The sequence below is a fragment of the Leuciscus leuciscus genome (genome assembly GCF_965113295.1).
Source record: "Leuciscus leuciscus genome assembly, chromosome: 18".
NCBI lineage: Eukaryota > Metazoa > Chordata > Actinopteri > Cypriniformes > Leuciscidae > Leuciscus > Leuciscus leuciscus.
In genome coordinates, this window is record NC_138742.1 from 30828045 (window position 1) to 30845728 (window position 17684).

The 17684-nt window shown below is 41.8% G+C and overlaps 1 protein-coding gene and 1 long non-coding RNA gene across 2 annotated transcripts in view; one reads left to right on the forward strand and one right to left on the reverse strand.

Moving 5' to 3' along the window:
- The window catches only part of pacsin1a (protein kinase C and casein kinase substrate in neurons 1a), a 257166-nt gene that overhangs the window by 76425 nt on the left and 163057 nt on the right, over nucleotides 1-17684 (reverse strand). The gene's annotated exons all lie outside the window — the stretch shown is intronic.
- LOC309480730 lies at nucleotides 6039-12657 on the forward strand. The gene is made up of 3 exons (XR_014199765.1): nucleotides 6039-6118; nucleotides 6311-6331; nucleotides 12493-12657. It is a non-coding gene; the product is annotated as an uncharacterized lncRNA (long non-coding RNA).

Sequence of the window (17684 nt, forward strand, 5' to 3'; positions counted from 1 at the left end):
GTGCCTCAAGGGTCCATCCTGGGCCCAACCCTTTTTTCTATCTACATCAATGATATAGCCAGAGCTGCTGGCACCTCCCGGATTCATCTTTATGCAGATGATACCATTTTGTACTCAGTTGGTTCCTCTCCCAATTCTGTGGCTTCCAGTCTTAAACTCAGCTTCACCTCTATAGAGCAGTTCTTTGACAATCTCCACCTCCGTATTAACACCAGTAAGACAAAATGTATCCTTTTTAGCCGAAAACCGGTTACTGAGACTCCACTTACAATTACCTGCATGGTATGGCTCTGGAGTATGTCAAAAAATATCAATATCTAGGTATCTGGTTGGATTCATCCATGTCATTCATTACACACATCAATAACCTTCAAACAAAAGTCAAAGCTAGACTAGCCTTTCTTTTTCGCAATAAAGCTTCCTTTACTCACGCTACCAAATGCACCCTCGTTAAGATGACAGTACTGCCAATTCTGGACTATGGCGATATTATCTACAGAATGGCACCAAACACAGCCCTAAAAAAACTTGACACAATCTATCATTCAGCCATCCGTTTTGTCACTAATGCACCCTTTCACACTCATCACTGTGACCTGTATAAACTGGTGGGCTGGCCCTCCCTTTATACCCGGCGGCTCCATCATTGGTTTCTCTTCATATACAAGACAATCCTGGGCAAGACTCCTCTCTATTTGTCATCTCTTCTTCATGCCGTTCATAACACCTATCACACAAGATCAAGTAATTTGATTAAATTTAGTACCCCCTCTACTTCTACTACCTTTGGACGTAATGCCTTCCGCTTTGCAGCAGTACATGACTGGAACATACTACAAAATACCCTGAAACTTACATCTCTGATCCCAATCTCCACCTTTAAGCAAAACCTCCAAAATTACATAGTTGACTCTTGTTCCTGCTGACAATCATGAACCATATTTATACATACATATTTAAGCACTTTATTATTTTTATTTTTCTCTTTTCTTTGTTGTCTACCTTTCTTAATTCAATTGCTTGTTCTATGTGTCATGTGTTCAACTGTGTACAGTTGTACAGTATGTCCTATTTATTCTTGTAGCCTCTGGGCCAGGTCATGTTTGTAAATGAGAAGTGGTTCTCAAACAGTTTACCTGGATAAATAAAGGTTAAATGAAAAATAAAAAATAAAAAAACACTCACTCTCTCACACATCCTCACATACACTCTCTCACACACATCCTCACATACACTCTCTCACACGCATCCTCACATACACTCTCTCACACATCCTCACATACACTCTCTCACACATCCTCACATACACTCACACACCCTCACACTCACTCTCACACATCCTCACACTCACTCTCACACACATCCTCACATACACTCAATCTCACACACATCCTTACACACACTCACTCTCACACACATCCTCACATACACTCACTCTCTCAAAAACATTCTCGCACTCACTCTCTAACATGCATCCTCACACTCGCTCTCTCAAACACACCCTCACATACACTCACAACATACACATACACACACAACATACAGTCTCTCTCACACACAACACCCTCTCACATGCACATGTGGCCAATGTTCACTACAAGCATCCCCTGTGCAAATTTCCACTCTTCAGCTACTTTTATTGCTAATATATTAAGAGCATATTATACATACTGAGGTTTCTTTTTTCTTTTATTTTGTATTCGACAGATGCCTTTTCAATATAAACCCAGAGAAGGGATCAAAAGTAGAAAAGAGCACATCAAGAAAGCAACTGGCAGTCAGTCCAAAGGTTCTTTCACTGATCAGCAAAATTGCGGACTATGAATGGATGGAGTAAAAACTTTTGGAAGAGTGTCAAATCTCCCTCCATTACCTTGCAGAAATTCTTGGTAGTGTCACAGACTTTGAAACCACTTGTTTGAAAACTTTTTTTCATGGTTTAATTATTTGTTTTTGTTTTTTCATTCTGTTGATGACTAATTTATCTGTTGACAATTTTTTATATTGGTGTATTGTTGTAGTTATGAACTAGAACGAGTTACACTAATTGTTATATCAGTAGATTGTTGAATTTATTAACTGATCGGTATATTGTTGCAGTTGTGAAATAAGTTTTGCACTTGAGGCTGATTACTTGAATTGTAGCAGTGTTCAATCCTATTGGTAATTTCATGGTTTTTACATACATTTTGTCACAGTGTCTGGTTTGTGTTCCCTGGGTGTCCACTAGAGGTCCTCTTCCCGCACGGTGTCCTACACTCTGTTACTACATTTCCCATGATCCTGTCTGTCACTGAGTGTTCATTGTGTTCAGCTGTTTCTCGTCACCTCGTTTAGCACTTGTGTATATATACCCTGTCAGTTTCAGTGTTTGTCACGGAGTCCTTGTTTAATGTCCTCACACTTCTGTTCCTGTTTGCTGCCTGTTCTTGTTCTTGTTCTTGTTCTTGTTCTTGTTCTTGTTTTATGTTCAACATGTTTTATGTTGTTTTATGTTCTTGGATTGACTTATTGGATTTTGACCATTTGCCTGAACTGATTGTGAGTACGGATTACCCCAATTAAATTGCACTTGGATCTCTCTCTTTTGTGTGTGATTCGTGACAGAAGGACTGTTATTCCTGGTGGGATCATCTCACCAAGCAGAGTGCTGCGTTCCCGGTAGATTCCGGGAGGACAGCAGCATCCACTCCCTCGCAAGAACGGGGGAGGAGAAGGAGGAATTCCTCCATGCCTGTGCCGGTGGTCCCAGTGCCGGTGGTCCCAGTGGTCCCAGTGCCGGTGGTCCCAGTACCGGTGGTCTCGTGTCCGGTGGTCCGGAAACGGCGGAGGAGGAGGAAGACTTCCTGCCTTCCCAATGGCCTGGAGGTCGTCCCCGAACAGCCCGCTGTCTCCCTGGAGGTCGTCCCCGAACAGCCCGCTGTCTCCCTGGAGGTCGTCCCCGAACAGCCCGCTGTCTCCCTGGAGGTCGTCCCCGAACAGCCCGCTGTCTCCCTGGAGGTCATCCCCGAACAGCCCACTGTCTCCCTGGAGGTCGTCCCAGAGCAGCCCGCTGTCGTCCCGGAGGCCGTCCCCAAGCTACTTGCCCTGACGGCACCTCTCCAGCGTCTCGCCCTGCCGGCGCCACCCCAGCGTCTCGCCCTGCCGGCGCCATTCCAGCGTCTCGCCCTGCCGGCGCCTCCCCAGCGTCTCGCCTTGCCGGCACCGATCCAGCGGCTTGCCTTGCCGGCACCACCCCAGCGCCTCGCTCTGCCAGCGCCATCCCAGTGTCTCGCCTTATCGGTTCCTCTTATACAATCTGCCGATCCAGAGACTGTTCAGGTCACGTCTGCCCAGCCAGAGACTGTTCACGTCACGTCTGCCCAGCCAGAGACTGTTCCTGAGCCTATGTCTTCGGACAAGATGGCCACCGCCGCCGAGCCTGTTCACGTCATGCCTGCCGAGCCTGGGTCTTCGGACAAGATGGCTGCCGCCGAGCCTGTTCACGTCACGCCTGCCGAGCCTGTGTCTTCAGACAAGATGGCCGCCACCGAGCCTGTTCACGTCACGCCTGCCGAGCCTGTGTCTTCGGACAAGATGGCCGCCGCCGAGCCTGTTCAAGTCACGCCTGCCGAGCCTGTGTCTGTTCCTGAGCCTGAGCCGGTGGTGTCTGTTCCTGAGCCTGAGCCGGTGGTGTCTGTTCCTGAGCCTGAGCCGGTGGTGTCTGTTCCTGAGCCGGTGGTGTCTGTTCCTGAGCCTGAGCCGGTGGTGTCTGTTCCAGTGCCTGAGCCGGTGGTGTCTGTTCCAGTGCCTGAGCCGGTGGTGTCTGTTCCAGTGGTGCCAGTTCCAGTTCCTGGGCCGGTGGTGTCTGTTCCAGTTCCTGGGCCGGTGGTGTCTGTTCCAGTTCCTGGGCCGGTGGTGTCTGTTCCAGTTCCTGGGCCGGTGGTGTCTGTTCCAGTTCCTGGGCCGATGGTGTCTGTTCCAGTTCCTGGGCCGGTGGTGTCTGTTCCAGTTCCTGGGCCGGTGGTGTCTGTTCCAGTTCCTGGGCCGGTGGTGTCTGTTCCTGTTCCTGAGCCGGTGTCTGTTCCTGTGCCGTGGCCGCCCGAAGGGGTTTCACCGCCCTGGCCGCCCGAGGGAAAGTCTCCGCCCTTGCCGCCCGAGGGAAAGTCTCCGCCCTGGCCTCCCGATGGACTGACATTTCTGCCCTGGCCTCCCGAACTGTCCTTCCTGTTTGCCCTGGTCTGTCCCTCCCGTCCCGCCCTGGTCTTATGGAGCGTCTGGTAGCCGCTCCGTAGAGGGGGGGTTATGTCACAGTGTCTGGTTTGTGTTCCCTGGGTGTCCACTAGAGGTCCTCTTCCCGCACGGTGTCCTACACTCTGTTACTACATTTCCCATGATCCTGTCTGTCACTGAGTGTTCATTGTGTTCAGCTGTTTCTCGTCACCTCGTTTAGCACTTGTGTATATATACCCTGTCAGTTTCAGTGTTTGTCACGGAGTCCTTGTTTAATGTCCTCACACTTCTGTTCCTGTTTGCTGCCTGTTCTTGTTCGCTGTCTGTTCTTGTTCGTGTTTTATGTTCTTGGATTGACTTATTGGATTTTGACCATTTGCCTGAACTGATTGTGAGTACGGATTACCCCAATAAATTAACTGCACTTGGATCTCTCTCTTTTGTGTCTGATTCGCGACACATTTCCACAATATTTAAGATCCTTAATTAAATATTAAAAAGTTCAAGAAAATACAGAAAATTCTATGTAAAATTACAGCCAAAAAAAATGTATTTTGAATAAAGGAAATTTACTGTAATTTTACGTGTTGGTTGGTGTTACTTTTTTTTTTTTTTTTTGGGCACCCCATCTTTACGTGTTTTTTTTTTACAGTGCAGGACAACACACAGACAATACGTGGCACCATTACATAAAGTTCACATGATCCCCCTAAAGCAAAATACATTCACTAACCTCATAAAACCAGTTTAAAGGACATCAGTTAAATAATGCAGTCTAAAATGCAATGTGTGGAATGTAGCTTGTTGCAGGCAAATATGACAAGATAATAGGTAAACAGAAAATTCTGATCTATAGCCAACCTTGTCATTTTTTAAACTACATCCTCTAAGTATTATTATTATAATATATATATATAGATATTTTTTTTAAATGATTCAATGAGAGTCAAGGTGAGTATGTAGCATTTCAAGCTCTAAAACTGTAAAAAAAAAAAAAAAAAAACATTCCCCTAAGTGAAATGTTTTCTTTAAATTATACTTTAAACAAACCCAGTTTAAATAATCTTGAGGCCAACAATTAGAGAATCCAGCTTAAAATGTGTGATGAAATTATAAAATGCTGAATTATGCTGATAAGAATCATAAAATATGTCTAAAACCTGTCTAAAAACTCCATTCAAACACAATTGCAGATTGTATTTCCCATCAATACTCTAAAGAAGGTTAATAACTATTTGTTTAATTTGTTTAGTGAAAATAAAATATTCAGTCATTTGTATGAAAATTTGAATGTGGTCACGTAAGGTCAAGTGGGAAAGTTTTCTGTTGTCTCTACACAGTATTAACTTTACAATTTGCATGAACTATTTGTAAAAACATTGGTTAATTAATTTCATTTGGCTTTTTTTGTTTGTTTGTTTGTTTGTTTGTTTTATATGAAAGTATGGTAAACATTTAAGATCAGCCAGCAGTGAAACCTCTTTGCAAAAACACATACATCTTTGACAAATTCCTCATAGACATCATAATTTATGATGACCTTAGGAAGATCAAAGCAAAAGGTAAAAAACACACCAAACAGACAAACCCCACCCAAAATATTTAGGTATAAATAGACACAACAACACACAAAATGTTTGTTCCACAAAAACGCAGTTCCTCGTATTTGTTCTTCAGAAATTTCCTTTGGACATTTTGGTAAGATTCATTGCCACATTACCAAAAAACTGTGCATTTTTAGTAGTAGTAATTGTTGTTTTTGCTGCTGTTATTTGTTTGTTTGTTTATTTGCCATTTTATATATATGATATATTTTGTCTTTTACAGACAACGCTGTGACAGACCAACGAAAGGATGGGGATATCTGTCCCATTATATATTATAGCACTGCTGTCTTTTCTTGCCAGTAAGCCAGGAAGTTTTTGACTAAATATGACACTAATTGTAACTCACTGATAAATTATGAAATTAATTAAACCATTTAATGACTCAGATTTGGCTGTTAAGTAATTAAATTAAATAAATATCTTCTATATACTTTTTGATACGAAAGCTTAAGATTAGCCTGAAACTAACTGTTCTGTTCTCACTCCACCAGGCAAAATAACTGGAGCAAAAGGTAATGACAATTATGATATATATGTGATTGTTTTTGTTCAGAATGTGCTGAAGTAAGATGAATCATGCTTTCTTTCGAATATAATAGGCATTCAAACACTCTAATAACAATATATGATTGTAAAAATAGCAGAACTGTAGTAGAGTATATGTTGTGCAATATTCAGGCCTGGTTTCAAAGAAAGGGGAGGAAGGGTGTGTGCATTCTTTGAGTCAGTAATGTAAGGTTTCATGCGATTGTAATGAATGATTTTTGCTTTTGTATGAGGTCTGCCTTTTCTGAATGTAAATACATATTTCCATATATTTATGATCAATATATTATATGGTGTAAAATACTGAAAAATATATGAAATAATATTTTGCTTTAATATAATGTCATATATTACAATATATTGAATGATACATAAAGAATTGCTGCCGCAAAATGTAATTAGTTGAGTGTACTTAGAAAACGTGGAAAATGATTGCCTCTCAAGGATGTTTTACTCAAAGTCATGCTGTACACACCTTATTAATAAACCATACTATCCTACAGAAAAGCAGATGAGCCCAGAATATGAACGCAACACATTTAATTACACGTTAAGCGTTTTCCTCCCATAGAAACACTTTATTATAAAGAAATTAAAGGTGGTTCTTAACGTGACTTTCTATGGGAGGATGGCATTGCGGTGCACAATAAATAATTTCAATGATATTCAATGCAAAACAAAAATGAAAAATATAAGTAGCCAATAAAATAAACAAATTATTGTGCCATTAATTAGCCCACAAACAATATTTATTTTAAAGCGTAAACAAATTTATTTAAAGAAAAACACCAGCGTTGGGCGTTTATCTGTGTTGGCTAAGTGTTTCAGCCACCCTTTTCAAACTAGCGCAAGAAAATGCAACAGAATTTGATTTGTTAAACATGAAGAGGACTCTAACGTTAACCTAGATAAATGTTCGCTAATATTAAGCGCATATCCAAGTGTTTGTGCGGAGCGCGCACTGCATGACATGGAGGCGCCGGTGCCATCACTCGCATTTTCCTATCAACAGTGTAAACAACTTAAAATACTCCATCATTTCTGATCATACAGAAAATAATAATACATCAGTCGCAACTACTTTTATGTGTGTAAACTCACAACAACAAGAACATTTTGTGCTTTTGAAAAATAAAAGAAAACGAACAGGACGCGCTTTCATGGTCTCTGTGAATTGGAGTGCGTCTCAAAAATGAAATGAAAAACAGTTATGATAAAGACATGATAGCCTATCAATTTTATGTGGATAAAGGCATATTTTGTACATGACTACATGTCCTTATAAGGTCAAGAAAAGATGTAATTTTAACGACATAGCATCTCGTTATTACGAGAAAAATATGTTGTTTTCACGACATAAGATCTCGTTATTACGAGAAAAGATGTCGATAAAACTACATAAGATCTCGTTATTACGATAAAATATGTCGTTTTAACGATATAACATCTAGTTATTACGACATAAGATCTCGTTATAACGAGAAAATATGTTGTTTTAACGACATTAAGATCTCGTTATTACGAGAAAATATGTTGTTTTAACGACATAAGATCTTGTTATTATGACATAATTGAGTAGAAAAATAATATGTATTTGGCAGCAATACGTTACCGTAATTAAACAGAAACTTAAAGAAGTTAATTGAAAAGACTGCAATAGATTTCTGCATTTTAGATAAAGCAACATGCAGCACATCATCAGTGTTTCTTGCTCTTCTGCTGGACTGAAGCACAGGCTCTACTCTTCAGCACAATGGTGACACACAAAACTCAGACAACAGAAACCCTTTAAATCCCAACAGAACATTAAACACTAACAGATCTCTCAAGATCTCAGCAGAGGAGGGTTAAACTACAAAAACAGCATTACCAGCTTCACTTATTACTAACAGTTTGACTTTGTTTCTGTCATACAGCGACAGAAGATCTTATTGAGAATCAACAGGTTTAGATGTTGATGATTTATTGAAAATAATATAATTTTACAGTATACAAAATTACACCATTATGGTGATTAGTTGGGCTCTTGACTCTTGACATTACAGCTTTAATTTTTCTCTGACTGCTGTAACTGTGTGTTATATGACACAGTCGTTATAGCAACAAAAAACACACAAAAAACCCGACAAAAAAACAATAGAAATTACGTGGATAATCTGTTGTGTATTTATTGATGATGTTCTAATCATCAATAATTATACTGAATCATAGATCACATCCCAAGATTTCTCAATGACCACAAATGTTATAGGTCATAAAATGCATAAAATGCATTTAAATATTGTTTTATAAACACTGTGAAACTATAACAAGAGATCAAACACTGCGGTAATCAGATTTTTTTAAACACATTGTGCATATATATATATTTTTTTTTTTTTTTTAACTACTGCTATATTCAGTCACACACAGATATCAAGAATCAGCATATGAATCTCAACTACGGTGACATGATTCATGCTCAGCCAGCTGATTTCACTAATTAGTTATTTCTCCTGGCTGAAAAACTGTGCTAATTAACAAATCCAGGTGATTGGAATAAAATACTGAGGACTTTTACTTTCTGAACCTGGACTTTACACCTCTGGTTATAAAGTCAAGAGTCCAACTAAAGCAAAAACTGATCTCCATCATGGTGACTGTAAAATTATATTATTTTCAATAAATTATCAACATCTAAACCTCTGTTAATTCTCAATAAGAACTTCTGTAGACGTATGACACAAATAAAGTCAAACTGTTACTAATAAGTGAAGCTGGTAATGCTGTTTCTCTTTCAAGAGGTCTCTCGTATTGCGTAAGGCTAGCTTATGCTATGGGAAAACTCCTTTTCTCAAGAATATTGAAGCCAAATCTTTAAAACGCAGTGCAGCTGCACAGCATACACAGATGAACGTCGAGTACGATCATTGGCTGTGCTGCGGCAACTGCACGAATCTATGGCGAGGCGGCTCAGATGCGCGAACCAATCAGGACACTTCGCGCCCTAGCACGTAAGAGCCCGCCAGAATGGGCGTGGCCAAAGGCTATAAAGCACCCGTTCCCCACCAAGGAACTCAGATTTTATCTCCTTCAGCGAAATCACCACTTCGCTGATCTCCGGATAGAAGCCTTATCGCCGCTGTCAAAGAGCCTTTAGCGGAATAAGGAGCTGCTTCACAGATCTGAGGACGCTGTGCCATCCGAAGCACCATATCCTTTTAACACAAGTGTGTTCGTCGCTGCGTCACACTTTTCTAAAAGAGAAATTTCCAGGCGTTGTTTCAAATGCCTCACACTAAATGCGCCTCGTGCAGAGGCCCTCTCATCGGTGGAGACAGTCACATCCTTTGCGCTTCCTGTCTGGGCCTTGACCACACGGAAGCTGCACTCGCCAAGGGTGGCTGCCCTGAGTGCGACATGATGGATCTCTCCTCCTCGTGGGCTCGACTGGCCATTTTCGCGATGACGACCCTGCTTTCTCTCTCTCCCTTTGCTCGAGTTGCGCAAAAACAAGCGCCGTTCACCCCGTTCACCCGTTCAAACCCCCTCGCCGGTCCTGTTCACACGCGTCATGCAGAGCCCTCTTGAGCTCTCTGCATGTCCAGACGGACACTATGGGCCCTATCTTGCACCCATCGCAATTGACTTTGTACACCAACACATGTATCATTCCTATTTTGCACCCAATGCACAGCAGACTTTTCCCTCCACAGACGCACATCGGTAAATTAGGGAATGAACTTGCGCTCCCGGGGGCGGTTCAGCGAAAGAGCTGGTCAGTGTTCCAGCGCTATTCTGAATTCCCTGGTTCTATTTTGCAGTTCCAGAAAACAATTCTGCCACAGACCAGGAAAAACCTAGTCTAAAGTCAGTGTCGCATTTTCAGTGGCGTGTTCAGATGCTATTTTAAGGGCGCATGCTTGGCCATAATGTAGCGTGTGCACAACACGCATACATACACTTTGCTTCTCTCATCTACACACAGACGCAGAAGTTGACATTTTTGTAAACCATATATAATTACAAGGAAAAATATTCCACATGAGGGAAATCATTGTGGTGTCCATGAAGATGTGAAAAAATAGGCATAAATCTGGCTTACACATTTACCAAAATTATTATACGCCTGTTTAACCGAAGCTAATTTGGGTGGGTTTCTCCCATTCCCATCACGGCGCTCGAGGTGTAATAAATGTAGGTTGTGTGCCCACTATAAAGTACGCACCCCTGCACATAAGCACTGTTCCCACAGTATCAAGCTTCCCCCCAGCTCATGCTGGAAGTGTAATGAATGTAGTGCGTGTGCCCACTATGAAGTACGCACCCCTACACATAAACACTGCCAACACGGTATTAACTCTCCCTCCTGCCAGCGCGGGAGAGAAAATAAACGTAGATTTTGTGCCCACTGTAAAGTACGCACCACTACACACAAAAACTGTTCCAACATCAGTTTCCCTCCCAGCTCGCGTTGGAGATGTGATAAAGGGTGCGCTTGCTGTGAAGCGTGCGCCCTTGCACATGAGCACAAAACGGCTGGATGGCCAGGTCCCTATCTCACAGCGGCCCGTCTCCAGCCAACCCCCTGCCAACCCCTCCAACCAACCCCTCCAACCAACCCCTTCATTCAACCCCTAGCTATGCGGGCCAAGGCCTGGGAGGCTATCCCCGGTATATCAGAATGGGTGTTTAACATAATAAAATGAGGCTACTCGCTACAGTTTGCTCACAGCCCAATGTGATTTTCAGCCGTGGTCGAAACGACAGTGAGAAAGGATGTTGCCCATGTTCTTCGCACCGAAGTGTCAACACTGTTAGAAAAGGGAGCTGTCGAACCAGTTCCCTTTTCACAAAGTGAGTCGGGCTTTTACAGCCGCTACTTCCTCGTTCCAAAGAAGGATGGCGGCATCAGGCCCATCCTAGACCTCAGACACCTGAACAAGGCACTGATGACGCGTCCGTTCAGGATGCTGACAACCAAGCAGATCCTCTCGCAAATTCACCCGGGGGATTGTTTTTTCTCAGTGGATCTGAAAGATGCTTATTTTCACAACAGGGAGTGCGAGTGTTAAAGGGATACTCCCCTTTTTTTGGAAAGGCTCATTTTACAACTCCCCCAGAGTTAAACAGTTGAGTTTTACCGTTTTCGAATCCATTCAGCCGAACTCCGGGTCTGGCGGTATCACTTTTAGCATAGCTTAGCATAGATTATTGAATCGGACAGGACCATTAGCATCTCTCTCAAAAAAATGACCAAAGAGTATTGATATTTTTCCTATTTAAAACTTGACTCTTCTGTAGTTACATCGTGTACTAAGACCGACGGAAAATGTAAAGTTGCGATTTTCTAGGCTGATATGGCTAGGAACTATACTGTCTACTCAAAAAAAGTGGAGTATTCCTTTAAACTACCTCGACGACTGGCTGATTATAGCTCAATCGGAGGCACAGTTGTTAACTCACAGATCCTGGCTCCTCAGCCATCTAGAATGCCTGGGTCTCAGGATCAAAGATCCAAGAGCACATTATCTTCCAGCCAGAGTATATCTTTCCTGGGTACAGTGATAGACTCTATACGAATGAAAGCGCACCTTTCACCAGAGCGCGCGCTCACCATTCAACGCCTAGCGGCATTTTTGTGACACTTTCAGAGCGGACGCTCACGCTCCTCTCAAAAGATTTCAGAGGATGTTGGGTCTCATGGCCTCAGCATCATCAGTACTCCAGCTGGGACTACTGCACATGCGTCCTCTTCAGCGCTGGCTGAAACCCCGTGTACCAGCTCACACGTGGTGATCTGGCCACTTACTATTCAGAGCGAGTCACGGCTGCATCAAAGCCCTGACTCCCTGGAAAGCGACCAACTGGTATCAGTCTGGCGTGAGTATGGGTGTGGTTTCAAAGAGAAAAGTGATCTCGACAGATGCCTCCAACCTATGTTGGGGGGCCCTTTATGAGGGCAGGCCCGTCTCAAAAGAGAACTAATGTGTCTGAAATGAATAGCCAGGATGAATAATCATGAATCTGCAAAAATTGTTGCATAACTGAAAATGCAAATAGAACATTTTACAAAGGACTGTTATTTTGGATGTTTCTTTGAAAATTCATAATAATGTATTAGTGTTTACCCTGTCTTTAACACCAGCTAATTTGCTGCCTTTTGGGGATGGAGACACACAAAACCCCATGTCAGATGATGGAAGCTCTCAAGCCATTTCCTTGCAGCAGCCTTTGAAATACTTCCAAAGCACATACAGTCAGATCTTTGTAAGCATGTGTGTGTGTGTGTGTGTGTGTGTGTGTGTGTGTGTGTGTGTGTGTGTGTGTGTGTGTGTGTGTGTGTGCGTGTGTGTGTGTGTGTGTGTGTGTTTGTGCTTTTTTGCAGATTGATTAAATTATAAGAATATTCAAAGATGTATTCAAATATTTTGTGGATCTTTTTAATTGTCTGTTTTAGCAGTGCACTGCATCATTCATATTTAGTTTAGACAAACATTTTGATATTGAAACTTGCTTTGGTTCTTAATTTTAGGTGAACAACAATGGCCAGATAACATTTAATGAGCCACTGTATGCCTACAGCCCCTTTTTGAAGTCTGAAAGTGACATGATTGCTCCCCTTTGGACTGACCTTGACAATAGACATGGAGGAACTATCTCCTATAGACAGGATACAAGCAGTGCTGTACTGGCACAAGTCACTGCAACTGTTAAGCAAAACTTCCCTAACATAACATTTGCTGCTACATCTGCTTTTATTGCTACCTGGGACAGGGTGCCATACTATAGTGGTAGAGGGGTAAGACCAACAATAATAAATGATTATCACAAATTATCTATGGTTTTTCTTTGGATGATTTTGAATGCTGTTCATTTAATTTGTGAAGGTGGTGACTTTCCAAGTGGTTTTAGCCTACAATGTGCATCGCTCTTTCATCCTATTCACTTATGGTGATATTGCTACAACAGAACAAAGTTGGACGGTATGTGAAGTACAGGTCTTCATTTTACAAATTACCGAACTGCATGATCATCGAGTTTGAAATTATGCATTCAATACTTCATGTACCACAAAAATAAAGCTTTGTTTTGAAAAGGTTGGGAAGTCTAAAAATTCAGTTTACTTCTACAGGCTGGTTATCGTACAATGGACTCTGTCAATTCATTCACAATTCCATTAACCAAGGCCAGAGAACTCTCAACCAACAGCAATATCAATGTGCCTGGGCATTGGTCTTTTCGTGTTGATGGCTCACCAAACTGTAAGACAATGTTTCAAAAGTAAAATTTTTGAGCTTATGTCTTGATACCAGTACTAAAAAATGGTCACTTCTACATTTTTAGTGCCAACTAGATTCCTAGCTTTGGAGAATGAAAAAATATTGAACCCCTTTGTTGGAAATGGAAGCTCTGAAGCCATTTTCTTGCAGCAGCCTTTCAAATACTTTGGACGCACATACAGTCAAATCTTTGTGAGCACACGTTATATTGATACCTCTAATTTATTCAAAACTTCTGTTTGATATACCTTTGAAAAGTGTGGTCATAAATTTAGGTGAACAACAATGGCCATCTAACGTTTACCGAGTCGCTGTCTGCCTACAACCCCTCTCTGGATTCCGGAAGAGACATCATTGCTCCTCTTTGGACTCACCTTGACAATAGACGTGGAGGAACTATCTCCTATAGACAGGATACCAGCAGTGCTGTACTGACACAAGTCACTGCAACCGTTAAGCGATACTTCCCTAACATACCTTTTGCTGCTACTTCAGCTTTTGTCGCTACATGGGACAGTGTGCCATACTCCAATGGTGGAGGGGTAAGACCTACGGCAATCTTTGATTTTCAATGAATGGTCCGTCTGGTTTGTTTGGAAGATTCTGAATGCTGTCTGTTGATGTTTTGAAGGTGGCCTCTTTCCAAGTGGTTTTAGCCTACAATGTTCATCGCTCTTTCATCCTGATCTATTATGGAGATGTTGCAGAAACAGGACTACCTTGGCAGGTGAGTGAAGTAGCCGACTGCTTCTTGTGCACTGTACAAATGAAAAAAATAAAAAAAATAAACAAATACAGATATACAATTCAAAAGGAATTGTTCATAAAAAAAAGAGGGAAAAGATGTTCTCTCTCTCTTTTTTAATAGAATGAGAACTTAAAACATTTTGTTTACTCCTATAGGCTGGCTATTACACTGTGGACTCTATCAGTTCTATGACAATTCCAGCATCCAGAGTCCAAGAACTCTCGTCGAGCAGTAATGTCAATGTGACTGCTTGCTGGTCTTTCCATGTTGATGGTTCACCAAACTGTAAGCCAACGAGTTGTGTTATTGGTTATGACAAGGTATTCAGGGGTGAATTCACTAACCTTTTACTGTAGCATGCCGTGTTTGAACTCAAAACCTGAAACTGATTTACAGTGGAGCTTTCCCAGGCACCGTGTAGGTGAGTGCACTTTCAGCCTTTTCAAAAGCCAATTCAGGTGCTGGATCGCAGTGGGGGAGAGTCGTACTTTACAATCCCAGAAAATCTGACAGATTGTAGTAGTCTGCTGTACTCTCCACAACCTTGCACATTTAGAAACGGCCTGCGACCTGGGGAACTGCCCTTGGCAAATTCTGATGGCCAGTAGTTTTGTGGCCGTAATACCCTAACTCCAGTACCGTATTTACATCATTCGTGTTGTGAATCGGGTTCTAAAATCATATGGGACACATAAAAAGAGACAACAGTGTAAACCAGCACAATTCATTCTTAGTGAATTCCCCTTTAAAACTTTTAACCAGTGCAGTGTTTGTGTGAGAGCTTATGTTTCTTGGAAGAACTAAAAGGATTGCTTCTCACTTACATTTTTTCCTAGTGCCATCTAAATTCCTACCATTCGGGAATGGAGACATAGTAACCCCCCGACTGGATAACGGAAGCTCTGAAGCCATTATATTGCAGCAGCCTTTCAAATATTTTGGACGCACACACAATCAGACCTTTGTAAGCATTGTTTAGTTGTTATTTTGCTCATTTAGAGACATGTTTCATCTACTTGCATCTAAAATCACAAGTCTCTTTAAACGAGTGTAACTACTTGCTTTACTTTGTTCAGACTTTGATATCTCAATGTACAGGTTTTTGTAATTGTGGAATTCAGAGGACTTTTGATTTGTTGAATCAACTAGTAGACATTGTGGCAAAGTCTACGTCTTAATTCTGTCAGTATATTTCCTCTTACAACACACAAACATATTTTGTGCTAAACTTTAGGTGAACAACAATGGCCTTCTAACATTTACTGAGCAGCTGTCCGACAACATCCCACTTCTGAATTGTGGAAGAGACTTCATTGCTCCTCTTTGGACTCACCTTGACAATAGACGTGGAGGAACTATCTCCTATAGGGAGGACACAAGCAGCGCTGTACTGGCACAAGTCACTGCAGCTGTTAAGCAATACTTCCCTAACATAACGTTTAGTGCTTCCTCGGCTTTTGTTGCTACCTGGGACAATGTGCCATACTCTGATGGTGGAGGGGTAAGATCTATTCATTGCTTATCAATTAATTAGTGTTGTCCTGTGAAGGGTGAAGGTTTTAATGCCGTCTGTTGGTATTTTGAAGGTGGTTACATTCCAAGTGATTTTAGTCTCCAGTGTTCATCGCTCTTTCATCCTGATCAACTATGGTGACATTGCAGAAACCAAACAAATCTGGCTGGTGAGTGGAGACAGGTCCTTGTTGTTGTTTTTTGCAAATGATAGAAATGACAAGGAATTGCCCTGGCTTTACTTCATACCAAGAGCATGTTGAGGACATAAAAACAATGTGTTTACTTCTACAGGCTGGTTACAACACGGTGGACTCTGTCAATTCTTTCACAATTCCAGTTACCAGTGCCTCAGAGCTCTCATCCAGTAGCAATATCAACGTGAATGGTCGCAGCTCTTTCCATGTTGATGGCTCACCAAATTGTAAGCCAATGCAACCAGAAAATCAAGCTTAACCTGTACTATTTATTAGCTTATTTTTCTTTAGCAGGACTAAAGAATTCATTCTCACTCATTCTTTTCTTAGTGCCAACTAATTTCCTATCTTCTGGGGATGGAGAAATAGCGATCCCCACTGCCAAAGATGGAAGCTCTGATGTTATTTTCTTGCGGCAGCCTTTCAAATATTTTGGACGCACATACAATCAGATCTTTGTAAGCACCACATTCCACCCCCACACAAACATTAAGTTCCCAGTTATTTATGTACCCTAATATCCTAAAATGTCTCTTTAAACTCCTTTTGAAAAATGTGGGCCTAAAATTTAGGTGAACAACAATGGGCATCTAACGTTTACCGCGCCGCTGTCTGCCTACAACTCCTCTCTGGATTTCGGAAGAGACATCATTGCTCCTCTTTGGACTCACCTTGACAATAGACGTGGAGGAACTATCTCCTATAGACAGGATACCAGCAGTGCTGCACTGACACAAGTCACTGCAACCGTTAAGCGATACTTCCCTAACATACCTTTTGCTGCTACTTCAGCTTTTGTCGCTACATGGGACAGTGTGCCATACTCCAGTGGTGGAGGGGTAAGACCTACGGTCAATCTTTGATTTTCAATGAATGGTCCGTCTGGTTTGTTTGGAAGATTTTGAATGCTGTCTGTTGATGTTTTGAAGGTGGCCTCTTTCCAAGTGGTTTTAGCCTACAATGTTCATCGCTCTTTTATCCTGATCTATTACGGAGATGTGGCAGAAACAGGACTACCTTGGCAGGTGAGTGAAGTAGCCGACTGCTTCTTGTGCACTGTACAAATTAAAACAATTTTTTTAAATAAAAATATACAGATATACAATTCAAAAGGAATTGTTCATAAAAAAAAGAAGGAAAAGATGTTCTCTCTCTCTTTTTTAATAGAATGAGAACTTAAAACATTGTGTTTACTCCAACAGGCTGGCTATTACACTGTGGACTCTATCAGTTCTATGACAATTCCAGCATCCAGAGTCCAAGAACTCTCGTCGAGCAGTAATGTCAATGTGACTGCTTGCTGGTCTTTCCATGTTGATGGTTCACCAAACTGTAAGCCAACGAGTTGTGTTATTGGTTATGACAAGGTATTCAGGGGTGAATTCACTAACCTTTTACTGTAGCATGCCGTGTTTGAACTCAAAACCTGAAACTGATTTACAGTGGAGCTTTCCCAGGCACCGTGTAGGTGAGTGCACTTTCAGCCTTTTCAAAAGCCAATTCAGGTGCTGGATCGCAGTGGGGGAGAGTCGTACTTTACAATCCCAGAAAATCTGACAGATTGTAGTAGTCTGCTGTACTCTCCACAACCTTGCACATT